The sequence below is a fragment of the Saimiri boliviensis genome, chromosome 2, assembly GCF_048565385.1.
Source record: "Saimiri boliviensis isolate mSaiBol1 chromosome 2, mSaiBol1.pri, whole genome shotgun sequence".
NCBI classification, from domain to species: Eukaryota; Metazoa; Chordata; class Mammalia; order Primates; family Cebidae; genus Saimiri; species Saimiri boliviensis.
The window spans coordinates 201701026-201718158 of NC_133450.1; positions in this window are offsets into that span (position 1 = coordinate 201701026).

The window sequence follows — 17133 nt, forward strand, 5'->3', positions numbered from 1 at the left end:
TTATAGGTCAAATATGAATATCCTTGTAGTTTTTTAATCCTTCAAAGTAAAATTTTGGTGTTTAGAGAATACAAACTGAAAAGCAATTTTGCTTCAAAACATTCTAATGTGCCACAAATTTATTTTTAAAAACTATTACCAAAGAAGATGTATTTTTAAGTAATTTAAATATACAACTTGCAACAAATACATATATTGTAAATCCACTTTTCTAAAAATGAAGAGAAGCTATGTTTACTTTCACATCTAAAATGTTAAAATATCTATACAACACATTGCTTATTTAAAACCAAATGTAAAATATGGTATTGATAAATTCAGCATGCATATTCATTCTGTTTGAAATTTTTTTTAATTATTGAAAATGAATTTTTTTAATCATCTGTTTGAAAGATGCTAGAAAAGAGAAGGTAGAAAAGTACGACTGCGTTCTTATCACCTAGCAGTTTAACCTCAGTTATAAATACACACACACATCTGTGTGTGCATGTGTGCATACGTGTGCGTACACACATACATATGTGTGTGTTGTCACGACATTCCATTAGCATCACCCGTTCTATTTTTTGCTGGCATACACTGTTTTTATTATTCTAGAAAGCAAGGCACATCACAATCTCTAGACTTGAGCCCGAGTAACTGTCCTCTCTCCAGCAGTTTCTGGCAGGTCTGCCAGTTCTTGGGTTTGGAAATTCCCTCCTCCCTCACCCCTTATGGGCAGCGTGTTCACCTCACCTAAGGCCCTCTGGTTCTGAGGGAATGTATTCTCTTCCCAGGTCCACAAGGGGGCGTAATTTCAAAGGCCAAAACTTCCCGGGGCCATAACCTTGCCCCCTCCCCTTTTTCCCCATCCAGGGATTGGAGGTCTTTGTTTAAAATTTCACAAACACGCAGGAAAGGACCAAAGGTCAATCACTCTAGCGGAAGTTTAAAGGAACTCTTCGTTGGCCAGGGGGCTTGGAGAAGGTGGGAATTCCTCCCAGGTTAAAAGTCCCCTTCTTCCTCACCTCCTTGGAGTCCATCTTTGGCTCCCCTTCCACCATCCTCATGGCAGATTTCCCTCTGTCCGAGATTTCCTCCTCTGGGGTTCCCTTCCCCTCAGTGTGGAAGCTGCTTTCCTCCCCGGGATTCCAGACTTGGGTCCCCTTCCACAATCCTTGTGGAAGCGTTCTCTCTCTCATCTTTTTCTCACTCTCTCTGCCTAAATAAACCACTTTCTGCAAAAACTCTTGCAAGCACACTTGCAAGCGCACTGCACCGTGGTCCCCTCTCCCATTCTTAGGTAAGTGAAAGACCAAGAGCCTTAAAATCCTCTCCAGCCGGGTGCGGTGGCTCACGCCTGTAATCCCAGCACTTTGGGAGGCCGAGGCAGGTGGATCACGAGGTCAAGAGATCGAGACCATCCTGGTCAACATGGTGAAACCCCGTCTCTACTAAAAATACAAAAAAATTAGCTGGGCATGGTGGCACGTGCCTGTAATCCCAGCTACTCAGGAAGCCGAGGCAGGAGAATTGCCGGAACCCAGGAGGCGGAGGTTGCGGTGAGCCGAGATCGCGCCATTGCACTCCAGCCTGGGTAACAAGAGTGAAACTCAGTCTCAAAAAAAAAAAAAAAAAAAAAAAAAAAATCCTCTCCAGCCGGGCGCGGTGGCTCACGCCTGTAATCCCAGCACTTTGGGAGGCCAAGGCGGGTGGATCACAAGGTCAATAGATCGAGAACATCCTGGTCAACGTGGTGAAACCCCGTCTCTACTAAAAATACAAAAAATTAGCTGGGCATGGTGGCGCCTGCCTGTAATCCCAGCTACTCAGGAGGCTGAGGCAGGAGAATTGCCCGAACCCAGGAGGCGGAGGTTGCAGTGAGCCGAGATCACGCCATTGCACTCCAGCCTGGGTAACAAGAGCAAAACTCCGTCTCAAAAAAAAAAAAAAAAAAAAAAAAACCTCTCAGAGTCACTAAGCGCTCCCCTGCACCCCAAAAACCAGGCAACAGTTCCACTCAAATGCTCTGAAAATCTCATGAACATAAAGAGTTTTATTCTAGGAAAACAATAATGGCTCAATGACTGATACTCTATGGGTTCATAAAGGAAGATGAATCTATTTGTCTATTAACCTGGAAGAGCATATTGAATAATTTTCTTTTTTAGAATAAATAAGAGTGCAGTTGACTCAAACCATCTGGAAGTTCCCTTTAGTTGTTAAAAAAAAAAAAAAAAAATCTGATTTCAATGGGAACACATGGCATCATCCACCCAGTGCTCACCTGAGCTCTTTCTCTGTACCCTGAGGAGGATCCTGGGGGGTGGAGTCACAGCACAGGATGCTTGTGAGGCCATCCTTACCCAGGACCAGCACCAAGGGTATTGCCACCAGGGATAGCCCAGCATCTCTGAGGACCTCTGCTGTGGGCATTCCTGTGACTTCTTCCCTGTCCCTCCTACCCACACCCACACACTTCTTCCCTCCTTTCTGATCAAGAATATACCTTGGGAGCAAGTAGGCAGGAACCAGCAACCTCTTGAGGCCCGGCGCTTCCAGAAAGAGATCAGCAGCTCTCTGTTCTGGGGATGTTCCTGTGGGTTTTTTTCTGCCTGGTGGAGATGGAAGGGGGCTACTGCTCCTTAACACCCTCTTTCAGGGATGTCTCCCTGGTTTACTCTCTCTGGCCAGAGCATTCCTTTGGAGCAGACAAGCCCATCCTCGTCCCAAGTCAACACCTGGAAGTTGCTAGGTCATGGGTTCCAGGTGTTTAGAGCCTCTCATCAGCATGTGACTTTTGGTTGTGATGATAAAGTCTGACCTCACCTCAAAAAGCTCAGCTACAACCTCTGCAAATTGTCCCTGAAAGCAAATTTCTCAGGCAGCTGTGGAGCCGAGCCCATGGCCTGGTAGGTGAGCCAGGGTGTGTAGCCCTCACTGGGCATTTCATTCCTGTTGGCAGTATGGGTCTGGAACCACAGTGGGTACCCAGCAGCCCCCTGTTGGAAGGATGAATTTGAGCACCCTACTCCTCATGAACAGCTTGGGCTCATTAAGTTCTCAAGAATCCAAAGGCCTGAGACGACTAGGACATCCTCCCACATGTGAATTCAAACTGAACAAAAACCCTGCAAACTAAAGGAAAAAAAAAAAAATGAGTCAAGAAACTATGACTTCTTTCCACTAGGAAGACTATTTTATCGGTTATTTTGGAAATAACAATCTTTCACTTTTCTTATCCCCACTTTATAAGGAGCACTGCTTTGCTGGGCTGCTCTAAATACAATGGGTAGTCTTGTATGCTACTCTGGACATTTTTAGGTTCTAGCTTTAATCTTTTTATTTTTTGTTTTCAAAATGTAATAAAACATAGGTAACATAAAATTGATCATTTTAGCCATCTTGAACTGCACAGATTGGTGGCATTAAATGCATTCACATTTTTATGCAAACAGCACCACAATCCATCTGTGAATGCTCTCATCCTGAGAATTCTGGAAGTGTGTCTGGAACTAGAAACTTGTTTGGGAGGTGCAGTATTTTTCTATCAGTGAAGCACTAAGAATGGGGAGACGCCTCCTGAAGGGGCATCACAGCAGCAGAGAGGAGCGGGAGACGAGCATTGGCTGCACCGATACTCAGACCGTTGTACAGCGGACACAGTCCAGGGTCTGTGGTACACTTCCCCATTGGAATGTCGGGCCTTTTCCTACCCATTTTTGAGAACTTTTTAAATATTATGGATAATATTAGGGATAATAACCCTTTATGTGTCAAATACATTGGGATGTTATTTTCCCAGTCAATTTCACCTTTCCACGTTGTTTATTGAAGTTATTTGCCAGAAGTCAGTTTACAACTTCTTATATTGTCAAGTATGTAATACAGTCCTTGAAAATTTCAGGGGATTTCAATCTTGGTTTAAAAGGTATCCTTAATCCCAGGTTATTTTAAAAATACATTCTTTCACATTTTCATTCTAGATACATATTGTTTTGTTTTAAACTTAAAAGTTCTTATCCATTTACTTTGGGGTAAGATGGGGAGTAGGAGGCCAACATTATTTCCAGAAAAACAACCAATTCTGCCAGGCTCATTTACTAAACTTTCCCCCACTTAAAATAAAATCTTATCTTTGTTTACTATCGAATTGTGATAAATATTGTGATTGACTTTGATACCCTCTAACCTGCACCTCTTATTTAACTGCATTGATTACATAGCCTTATTAATGCTTTCTTTACTCTTCCATCAAAATTTTAAAATAAAAACTTGCTTCTATTTTTATCTCATTCAGTTGCTTACTATAATTATACTAAATTTGTATCACTTGAGAAACATGGAATCTTTAGTCATAGTCTGTCATCCAAGAACACAGGCTCATTCCATAGGATCATCTATTATTTTGTATACTGCAGTAAATTTTCTTAGTGTCTAATTTTTCAGTTTTCTGAAATTTGTAAATATGCTATAATGTCACCCTTGAATTGCTTTTGCAATCTGTACAACGAAATTTTATTTTAAGCAAATGATTGAAATAGCAAGAATTTCATGAAGTCAAGGTGGTCCACGTTTGCTCATAACAAGCCTTCGTCTCCTGCCTTTTCCTTTTTTCCTCTACTCTTCCTTCCTAGTCCTAGAGCACTAGGAAAAAACACGTCCATGCAGCCACCTTATACAGAGTCCCACCAGAAAGGAGTTCCCTGAAATTCAAGCCAAATGCCAGAGGTAACGCGAAGAGGCTCACTGGGTGGTGCTGGTGAAGTCTGGGTGCAGGCCCTGTTCGGGGTGTACTTACTGAAGCAATCTGGCTCCGTATGTCTTGCAAACAATTTCAAAGCAGCTATAAATCCCTAGACCCAGAAGCCCAGACATCCGAAACAAGCAGCTTACATGAAATACAAAAATCGTTCCCAGACCTAAGGGAAGAGCAGCAGCCTCCTCTGCAGTGAGTCAGTCTCTTCGGGTCTTTCCATGGAAGACCCAGACTCTTCCTGGTACTGGAGGCAAAGAAAATTCTAGTGATCTTGCAATAGCCCCTTCATCTTTGCCATTTGTTGGGCTTTGCTTTACCAAACTGGGTACAGAGGTTTGAGGAATTAGCACATAATCAAATTATGAGAACTGGACCAGGTCTGCAAAAACCATCATGAGCACAGCACAGAACAATGTCAGCTTCTCCTGATGCAGGAAAGGTGAGGCCTAAAACTCTGACCCTAAGAGTGAAGACAAGAGATACTGTGGAAAGTGGAGGGATTAAGAATAGAGGATGAATATGAAAGTTATACCATTGGTCTCAATATATTGATAGAAGCCCCTTTTTTTTTTTTTTTTTTTTTTTTGAGACGGAGTTTCGCTCTTGTTACCCAGGCTGGAGTGCAATGGCGCGATCTCAGCTCACCACAACCTCCGCCTCCTGGGTTCAGGCAATTCTCCTGCCTCAGCCTACTGAGTAGCTGGGATTACAGGCACGTGCCACCATGCCCAGCTAATTTTTGTATTTTTAGTAGAGACGGGGTTTCACCATGTTGACCAGGATGGTCTCGATCTCTTGACCTCATGATCCACCCGCCTCGGTCTCCCAAAGTGCTGGGATTACAGGCTCGAGCCACCGCGCCCAGCCAGAAGCCCCATTTTTATACCAAAAAGGCAACAGATCACTCCCTTACATTGGCATTTCAACAGGTCTATTCTACAGAGATGCTACTAACATATTATGTATGCCCAAAAACTCAAACTTTTTGACCCTAAGTAAAAATAGAAAATTTATATTGTGAATCTGAGTACCCCCATAGATACAAGTGGAACAAAGGTTTTATGAAACAATCCTTGATGCTCTCTCATATATTCAATTCTATTCTACATGATTGCATTCTCTTCCGTTTCATTCCTCCCACTTTTTAAAAATAAGCTGATGGAGGGCCTAACAAGATGGCACATGAGAGAAGGGGAATGCCTGTGCCCTCCAAAATAAAGGACACAACAGTGACTAAACAAGCTCATTTGAACTGGAGGGCTTGAGAGAAAACCCTGGACAGCAGAGAAGAGACAGAAAACCTGTGGGTCAAGGAAACCTGTAGAGGTGGTCAGAGAGAGAGAAAATCCAAATACCCTGCTCGGCCACACCATCTTCCTAGTCGGGATCAACTGGGAACAAGACGACCATTTCCTTAGTGGGAAAAACGTAAGCAAACAAACTCCAGCAGTCCCATTAACATTGCGGATACCTGCATTCTTTGTGGCTGGGAACTTCTGTAGTCTCTACAGATTCTGAGCTCAGTTTAGGGAGCTGCTTGATGCCCACAGGGCTATATTGCCCCAAAGGAGCCCACATACAGCAGCATCTAGAAAGCTAAGCCATAGGTGAGTCTCTTCTGCTCCATGAAGTAGTGGTCACTGCCTCCTTCTATCCCAGAGGCTACCGTGTCATGACAAAAGGATTCTCCAGGAAAGCAACTATTGATCTCTATATCATAGAAACAAACTGTCAAAGAGGTTTGTCTTCCACATCCTAGTGACTGCAACACTCTAACTGTGGACTGATTTCTTGTGCCATCAGTGTGCTCATCAACTGGGCCTGTTGCTTCCAGGAGATCCCCATACGAAACCTGCAGACCAGGCCCAGTAATCTATAGCCAGGAGAGTGTTTCCAGGGGAGTCCCATCTGAAACTGGTAAACCAACCCCTGTGACTCAGTAACACTCTCACTAGCTAGGCATGCAGCTTCCCGAGACTGCCTGCCTTCCCGCAGCCCGCAAGCAAACAAACTGCACGTGCTCCTGCAGTCTGGGTCACCAAGGCACTCACAGGTATCACCAAAATGGGTAATAGCAAAAGGAAGAAAAGGGCAAGAGGAGAGCACAGATACTACACGACCATGTCCTCCTGGAACTAAAGCAGATGCAGCCCATCCACCTGACACCCTAAGATGCATCTCCAGGTGAAAGTCCTTCTCACATAAGCCACTCTATACAGTTAGAAAAGGTGACCATGTCAACAGTATCATAAATATAAATATAGGAGATAAGAAACATGATAATGCAATGAAAGTTTACACCACCAAAGGTATACAATGATTCTTCAGAACATTACCCTAAATAAATGAAAAATTTCAAATTGCCTCAAATGGAATTTGAAATATTGATCTTAAGAAAATTCAGATACAAGAGAGTACATATAGACAACTTAAATAATTTTAAAAAGCCATAACCTGAATGAGAAATTCAACAAAGACATAGATATCATTAAAGAAAACCAACCAGCCAACACAAAGCTTAGGAATGAGGAACTGAATGATTGAAATAAAAAGTACAACTTAGAGCTTCCATGGCACACTAGAGCAAACAAAAGAATTTCTGAACTTGCAGACAGAACTTTTAAAATAACCCAGCCCAAGGGAAAAAAGGAGAAAAAAAAAGAATCAAAGCCTAATCATAGCACAAAGACTTGTGCTATGCCATTCAGGGAACAGATTTTGGCAATATAGAAGAGAAACAGAGAGAAGAGACAGACAAAGACAGAGTAAACTTATTCAACAAATTAATAGCTGAAAATCTCCCAATTCTTGGGAAAGATATGGACATCCAGATCCATGAAGCTTCAAGGGTTTCATCCATATTCAAGCCAAAAAGGTCTTTTCTCAGGCACATTATAATCAATTTGTCAAAAGTCAAACACAAAAAATTCCAAAATTAGCAAGAGAAGCATCAAATCACAAGTAAGCAAGTCTCCATTTGACTATCAGGAATTTTCACAGCAGAAATCCTGAAGGCTAGGAGAGATTAGGATGATATATTCAAAGGGCTAAGGAGAAATCTGTCAGCAAAGAGTACTGTACTTAACACAGCTACCCATCAGAAATTAAAGAAATAAAGTCTTTCCCAGACAAGCAAATGTTGATGGAATTCATCACCATAAGACCAGCCTGACAGGAAATGCTTAAGGAAGTGCTTCAATCACAAGTGAAAGAACAGTGACTACTAATACAAAAACACTGGACACTATCAGCTTAATTGTTAAAAATAAATTCACAGTCAAATCAAGAATTGTACATTACTGAAATGATCCTTTAGAATCTCTCAAATCACCCTTGAGAAAGCTGAACATCCTTTATTTTTATATTTACACTGAGTTCTTAACAAATACACAATACAGAACAATGTAAATCATGGCAAAAAGTATAAATTTTGTGCATTGGCATGGGATGTGGAGGGAGTACAGCATGTTCATGTGTGATCACAACTTTTTATCAGCTTTCAATTGTCTATCATAACTGTAAATTTTTAATTGTAAGCTACAGAGTAACCAAAGGGAAAAAATTTCATCAGATATGTCAATGAAATGAAGACAGGAATCAAAGCTTCTCAGTACAGAAACTCACCAAACCACAAAGAAAACCGTAAAAGGAGGAGGAAACAAAAGACCTACAAAACTATCAGAAAACAATTAACACAATGACAGAAGTAACTTCTTACCTTTTAGCAATACCCCTTGAATATAGATGGTTTCAATTCTCTAATGAAAGAATGTGGAGTGGCCAAATGGTTTTTCATACATGTTTCCCTAGTCCAGACATCCAAGAGCATGTCTTTCTCTTGGCCACAAGAAAATCTAGACTGTTGTAATGTGTGGTGAAGAGTGGACCCAGCTAGCATGCTCACAATGACAAAATTATGTTGATCAAATTTAAACGCATTACATTGATCCACTACAACTTGCAAATAATGTACTTGCTTTCTAGATACATCCAGGAAGACTAGAGAAACTGGTTTTTATCTATATGGAATAGTCCACTGGTGAATTTCTTTCAGGATAGACCAAAGCTGATCTAGAACATCGTCTTTATGTACGTAGATTCTTCCCACCAAACGAGAAAGAACATCTGGGCTGAAAGGCTCCATTAGAAGCGCAACGTGGGATGGTGCTGTGCTGACAGCTGGGGATCCCTGCCCTACATCTTTGAAGAGGACTGGAGCCCAGAGTAGGCCATGGTCAACTTATGTGTTGAAGACCTCCTTCTAAGTGTGCATGTGCTTTTTACAGATATGCCATGGTGCTAAGTACCTAGGACTACAGGAAAATTAAGAATACATGCTGTATCCACTATGAGGAGGCACACAGGCCAGAGTGCTGGCTGTGGAATCACACAGCCTGGGTTCAAACACTGGCTGAGTGATGATCACCTGAATGACCTGAGGAACACTCTCAGGCAAATGTGTAAATAGAAGTAGAGACCCTGCCCGCCAGGAAGGGAAGTGGTAAGGGGCGGCAGCCAGTCAAGCTGGGGCAAGCATCCTCTCCTGAAATCTGCCTGGCCAGGCCAGGACCACAACGGAGAAGGCAGGCCTGGCTCCAGGTGGCAGAGAGGTGCTGAGGAGGCCCTAGGGGAGCCTGGCAGGATCTGGCTAGTCCTGAGCTCTGCTTCCAGCAGGGTCTGGCCCTGTAACCCAGGGGACAAGGCCAGCCAAGACATGGCCACTGGGTGCCAGCCAGCACCTGGGCCAAGCACCAGGTGGGAAGGCAGATCAGCCCCGCATGCCCCACAGCCCCACAGCGGGCCCCTTCAGGGCCACACACCTGCCCCCAGGAACAAGACATCCCTGGGGCTAGAGAGTCCAGCTGGACGGGTGGGGAGTCTCGCCCTGTGCCCTTTGACTCCACTTGTAGGTGCCCTTGCTGGGGTCCTGTGCACTGCCCCACACCCTGCTCTGTCACCAGCCCCGTTGAGATGTCTTAAGAGCCCAGCTGCCCAGTGTCCGCCCGGCCACAGACTAGTGGGTGACTCAGAAGTACCCTCTCCATTTCTGACTGTGAATTTTGTCCGCGCACAGCTTGTGCAATATGGGAAATTTCCTAAGCAGATTTCTTTCCCGGTTCTACCGCAGGCCCCGGCAGCGGCAGCGACCGCAATGGTCTCCCCTTGTCCATGCAGACTTTTCGGCTGGCCAGGTTCACCCCGCAGCTCCTGCTCGTGTGCTTGCCGCGGGAGCCCTACACTCTTCTCGATTCTTCTTGAACTGTCAGCGAGGTCTTGGGCCTTGTTTTCCAGTCAGCTGGAATATCCCAAACTCGATCACCCTGCTACGGGCCCTGCCTCCTCTGGTCTGGAGCCCCACCCCCCACCCTCAAGGGAGAAACCGGTGCTGTGTGCACGCAAATTTGTCGAAGACTCAAGTTTCCCCTCCAACTGCCTTCACTACCAGTGCCGGACCCGATCCTGAAGATGGAGGTGAGGGCAGAAGAAGAGCAGGAAGAACCAATGGAGGTGGACGATCAGGCAGAGACCAGGGGCAGGAGGAGGAGGAAGGGGGCCCCTGTAGCAATGGGGAAGCAGCATCCACCTCGAGGCTCCTGGAGACTCAGGGAAACCTCGCTTCCCTCGACTGCAGTCCCAGGGCCTTAAAGGGAAATGTCCATAGCAGGAGCCTGACACAAATGAACAGGACTGACAAGGCCCAGGTGCCTGTGAGTTTCCACATCAAGGGCCATGGAGTGCCCAGCACACTCAGCCCTGCAGGAAGCGTCCTTCCCTTTGGGAAGCCTGACCCAGCTCCAGCAGTGCTCCCTGGCCCAGTTCTCGGCTGCTCCCATTGGCTAGACAAGGCGGCCTCTCAGGTGCTGGGGAAAGACCACCCCCCGCCCCAGCTCCTCGGGCTTGCAGATGGAGCAGAAGGACAGCCAGCACAAGGATCCTGCAGCTCTTGTAGTCAGCAGCTCTTCTCCACCCAGAGCTGCCAGCCACAGTTCCCGACAGCCAAAACGGTCAGGGCAACCCCAGCAGCTGCCACTGGTCCCCTCCCCAGCAACGGAGGTAGGGGAGAGATGAGGGGCCCCCACCCCCAAACATCCCCGCCTGTCCCTGGAAGGATTCACGGGCAACACGGCGGGTTAAGTAGAACATCAACATCCAGGAGACTGAAAAAGCAACATAGGAGGATAAAGAAGATGTGGTAAACTGCAGTGCCAGCCAGCCTGCCCCGATGTCTCTCCACCTGCTGAGACTCCCTGCCCCAGGCCACTTACGTGTCACAGGTCCCAACTCCTCCTCCTACCTCTGACTTGGCCCACGTGGCTGCTGGGCCTCTCATCCTGCCCGTCCCTTCACTTTTGACCACACCAAGCATTGAGTAAAAATTGGTATCTATGGCCGGTCACAGTGGCTCACGCCTGTAATTCCAGTACTTTGGGAAGCCAAGGCAAGTGGATCACCTGAGGTCGGGAGTTCAAGACCAGCTGACCAACATGAAGAAACCGCATCTGTACTAAAAATACAAAATTAGCCAGGCATGGTGGTCCATGCCTGTAATCCAAGCTACTCGGGAGTCTGAGGCAGGAGAATTGCTAGCACCCAGTAGGCACAGCTTGCGGTGAGCTGAGATCGCACCGTTGCACACCAGCCCGGGCAACAGGAATGAAACTCCATATAAAGAATGTTTGCATGTAGATATCTTGCAACAATAAAACGTGAAGAAACTTGCAGATCAACAAATGTAGGGACCTCATAAAATTCAAATGACAATCTTAATGTATTGAAAGAAAGGCAGACCAGTCACTCCCCTCCACCATGAGACAGTGGTGCTCCCTGCCCACGTGCAGATTCTCCTGAGATCCGCGGGCGGCGTGCTTTGCAGTACTGGATGCTTCCACCACTCACCCCTAAAGTTACACAGAGGCTCTTTCTACATCCTTTGGCCTTCACTTGGTAAGAACACAGTATTTCACATTAACTCCTTATGCATTTTTTAAAAATATTTCCCTATAACAAACAAAATGTCACTTCCTGGCCCCCCAAAAGTCTTAAATAGCTAAAAATGCAGGTCTTGAGAGCCTAGGGAAGCTCTCTGTTAAGTTCATCATCCAAATGAACCAAAACATGTTGATCTAGATCAGTTACCCACATCTACAGCAATGTGACCCTGTAGGCACCTGATCTCCTCCAATAATATTTTATTTACAAAATCAGGCTTCAGGCCAAAGCTGGCTACGGTTTGCTGACCCCTGTTCTAGTAGAAGAGACATTCAACAACTAATTACACGAATAGCAACCACTAAGTGCTATCAAGTACAAGTTCCCGACACTAAAAACCCTGTAAGAAGAGAGATTTAACCTATTCCGGGAGATCAGATTGAATACGTGTGCATTTGGGTATCTGTACATAAATGCATGTGGATAGGTGTGTTGCATGTACACATGTTCATAGGTGTAATGAGTTAGCGTGCATGTACATACATGTGTATTGTGCATGTAAGTCTTTGTGATTGTGTGTGCACATATATGTGTATTTGTGTGTGCTTAGTGCTCTTCTCTCAGTGGCCATAATGGCTTGTATTTCTGGCCAAGAGACTTGATATTCCCTGATTCAGCTGTAAGTGTGCATTTCCCAGGATCAGGGTGACTAACCAGGACATCCCGAGAACTTTCTTCTCTGTCCCACCCATCCCGCCAACTCCATTTTCATGTCTCAGAGGCTTAGGCTCCAGCCCCCATGTGAGCCCCACAGGAGATCTGCAGAGCCCTCAGGTTGCCTCACAGCCAGCATCCGTGAGCATCTTCCAGTCTTCCAAGAGGAGAGGCCAGTCCCTGAGTGGGCCAGGGCTGCTCCCGTCAATCACAAGATGCTGGGACCTGAATTCGCGTGAAAGGAGAAACCAGGCACTGGGGGCTGAGGGTCCAGCTGCTGCTGGGCTGGGAGTCAGCAGCCTCTGTGCTTCCAGGACTCACCCTCCCTGGCCATGGGCAGCGCCCTGGGCTTTGGGGCAATTTGAGGGAATGAAAGTTTTTATTTCATCTGGCTATATTTTCTAGACATATTTTAATCTATGTACAATCATACAAAATGTTGAATTTTTGTCCTGCTTTTTAAAATATTTTAATTAAGTTAGATTATAACCTAAGATTATCACATAAGTATTTTTCAGTGTTAATAGAAGCTTTTCAGAAACATCACTTTTAATGGCTGCTGAATACTATATATAAAAGGGTTGTCATTTCCCAGTTTTCTATTGTGAAACACTAAGGTATTTTATCCTATTACAAATAAAGCTGAGATCAACATCTGTAGGCATGTTTTTTTCCTGTATTTTGGACTGGATATGAAATGTGTGTTTTGGCTTTTGGCACAATTAAAATATAAGAAGGGAACAAGAAATTTCATTTTTGTTGCTATTTGCTTTTCTTTTTTTTCTCCAGAAAAACAATATTTGAATAATTGGCAGCACACCTGGGTTCTGGTGAGGGCCATCTTCCCATTGCATCTGCACAGAGTGAAGAGCAGGGAGTTAAAAATCAAGCTCTCTTGGGTCTTTTAATGAGGGTACCAATCCCAATATAAGGCTCCACCGTCATGGCCTAATTACCTTCAAAGGCCCCAGTCCTACTATCACATTGGAGGTTAGGAGGACAACACATGAATTTGGGGAAGAGGACGGAAACATTGAGCCACAGCCCCTCTCTAAAGTGTTCAGGCTTTACAAAACTAGCTCAAGTTCTCAAGCAGGAATGCAGACCCTGCAGCCGTTTTGCAGGGTCAAATTCCCACTGCACTGAGACTGGTGTTCGAAGCCCCTCTGGGCACTTTGGTCATCCCTCACTCTGGCCTAAATCTAAAACATGGCAGCCCATTTCATCAACGTCGTGCATTCTCACAGGGGCACAAATTGATTTGTGGGGAGGATAAGACAAAAATTGTTAGCTCTCTTTATGTGTAAAGCACAGATAGAGGGTACATGAACAGATACACAGTTTATCCGGGGATAGAGGGTACATAAACGGATACACAGTTTATCTGGGGTATTACAATTTCTCTTTGGAAAGGAGTAAATAGATGACAAACATCTAAAAGGCTCCTTGAGAGAGAAATAATGGGGGAAAAAGTGGAGGAACACTGGTCTGTATCATGTGGCAGGATAACTACAGGTATTTTCTCAGTGGGACCCAAGGGCTCCTAGGAATTGGGAAAGGGTCGGAGGTGGGTGGGCTCTGGAAGTCTATGAGTGACCCTGACTGCCCACCACACCCCTCACATGGCCCCCTTTGAGAGGAAACAGTCTTGAACTTTGGCGTCAGGGATGGAAAGTGAAAGAGGACTCTCAAGATCCTGGACATGGGCCTCTCTGGTTGTTCCTGAGCCTCACCCAGGGAAGAGCTCAGCTGGTGGAGACCCACTGTGCTCCTTGTGCGGGCTCCGAGGAGATGCCCAGGACCACCCCAAGCCTGAAGTCTCCACTCTGGGAAACTCAGCCAGCAGCTTGCCCATGAGCACATCACAGATGTGCCTTCCTTCCTATTTCACCTCCCCTCTGTCCTAGAATCCCTGGGCTGGCGGGGCCTGTTAGCAGTGTCCTTCTACCCCCAAGGCTGGAATCTGGTGCTAGCAAAGCTCAGCTTCTGTGGAACAGAGAGTGATCCCCAGCCAGGGTTATTCCCACCAGCCCCAACAGCAGCCCCAGCAATAAAGGCCCCTCCTGACAGGCAGAGGCTCCACTGTGCTCTTTCTAGTCAGTAACCCACCACTGCACCGTCTGAGGTTACCACTGTCCTGGTATTTTCCACCATAGATGACTTTTGCATGGTTTTTTGAGACAGAGTCTCTGTTACCCAGGCTGGATGGAGTACAGTGGTGCCATCTCGGCTCACTGCAACCTCCTCCTCCTGGGTTCAAGCGATTCTCATGCCTCAGCCTCACGAGTAGCTGCAGTTACAGGTATGCACCAGCATACCTAGCTGATTATTGTATTTTTAGTAGAGATGGGGTTTCAGCATGTTGGCCAGGCTGGTCTTGAACTCCCGGAAGAGGGAGCTGTCTCCACCTGCTTTGGCCTCTCAAAGTGCTGGGATTACAGGTATAAGCCACCATGCCCGGCCAACTTTGGCATGTTTTGAATACATGTAAACGGAATCACACAGTATTCACTCTTCATGTGTTTCCTTCTTTCACTCATCTTAATGCCTGTGAAACACATCCATGCTGTGGCCTGTATCTCTAGTTGACACATTTTCATTGCTGAAGAGCATTCCCTTGTATGGAGGGACTGCAATTCATTCATTCACATTTCCTTCTTGATGGACATCTGAATTTATTCTATATTTAGGCTATTATAAATAAAGCTGCTTTTAACATTATTTTGCAATTCTGTAGATAGGCTTTCATGTCTCTTGTGTAAACACAATGGAGTGAATTACCAGGTTATAGGGGAGGCGTATACCTTGAACTTTATAAGAAGCTGACAGTTTTCCAAAGTAGATGTGCCATTTGCACTTCCAACCACAACTCCCGTGGGTTGGTTTTTTGTCAACATTAGGAAATATCAGTCACTTTAATTTTATTAATTTTAATCGGTGCAGTGGTATTTCAATTTGGTTTTAAGTTGTATTTTCCTAAGGACTTGATGATGTTGGGTCCTTTTCGTGTGCTTGTCTTGTGTATGTTTTTTGAGAAGCGCCTACTCAAAAGGGAAAAGGGTTTGACCTATGAATTGCAATTCAATAAATAATCACTTTTCCATTTTAGAATAAGTTTCCATTTATGTCTGAAAAAAAATTCCATCAAGTGTAATTCTATGAGGATAGGAAGACTGGTAATAATTCCAGCTGTAGACTGGCCACCTGCCCCTTATTTTCAAGGCACCAAAACTCCTTAACCCAATTCCAGAGCTCTTCACTATGACTATGCTGTCCTTGGCCCTAGTGCCATTTTGTGCAAGCAAGCATCATGTCCAGTAAGCTTTTATTCAGAGCACTTGGTCGCTAAACTCTTTTCTTATCAATGGGACCTCATGGTTTAAATGTCACTTTCAACTTTCCAGCCTTCCCTTGTAAGATTTCCATGGGTCATTCTGATCACTTTAACCAATGGCACAAAAGCCAACGTCCAACAACCTAAATATGCAGGTTTCCCTACAGAGTGAAGTCAGGCGTTATCATCACAGACAGACGTCACCTGCTGGTGAGAGGCCTAGGCTATCATCAGCCCTGGCATCTCTGGATGTCCAGTGAGGCCCGTGGGTCCTTTTCCAGAATAACGCTTTAAAATGACTCAATAAAATAAAGCATATTTAATATAACAAAATATAAAAGATAAATTGGCAATATGATAATATGTATGCCTCTCTATGTGCCTCCAGCGGGGCTTTCTGAATGGTATAAATTTGAAATAGTGACAAACATGAACAATTCTATAAGATTATCGAGACCATTATCCTATTTCTCACAGTGACACAGTCATGGGTACTGCTGACCGTGCTCTGGTTTGTTGGCAACATACATAGTTGAACAGAATGCTAGTTTTTGCCCAAAGATGAGTGAAAAATAAAAATGCACTTTTTTCAATTTATGAGTTCATGGAACTTTGCTGTGGACTGAGTGTATTTCCCATAATGTAAATGTTGAGGCATGACCCCCAGTGTGACCGTACTTGGAGATAATAGGTAAATGGAGTTAAATTAGGTCATACATGTGGGGTTCTAATCAGATAAACAGAAGAAGAGGGAGCTGCCTCCCATCCTCCACATACAGGCATACCAGGAAAAGGCCGTGGGAGGACACACTGAGAAGGTGGTCACCTGTGAGCCAGGGAAACAGTCCTCATCAGAAATGGGAACAGCCAGAAACTAGCTCTTGTACTTCCCAGCCTTCTAAACTGCAAGAAAGTAACTTCTGCTTTTTAACCCACTCAGTCTGTGGCGTTTTGTTTCATCAGCAAAGCATAATCCGACAGGAATGTAGGCTAAGACAAGACACCCCCAGTACCCCTCTTTGCTTCTACACCAATAACCAGGCTCAAGTCCCAGCAGGCCCCTAACGGTGAGGAACAAAGTGTAATCCAAGGAGGAGCTAAGCTCCAAAATAACTACTTGAGTTTTCTAATGTATAAAGACAGAAATCCAGGGGACAAGAGTAAGAATGAATAGTGAGAGTGGGGTAACGGAGGAAGGAGCACAGAATTGGGTCCCGCCGAATTTCTTGATTAGGCTCACTCAGCAGAGGTTCTGCATTGAATGTTGTAGCTCAGGGAGGGAGAAAGGGCTCTGATATTTGTTTGGTTTGTCATCTGAAACATGCACCAGAAGGTGACCCACAGTGAGCGAGCGGGGCATGCCAGACCTGCCTTAGTGTAATGCAGCGGATGGGATTCACAGGCATAGTGAGATTCT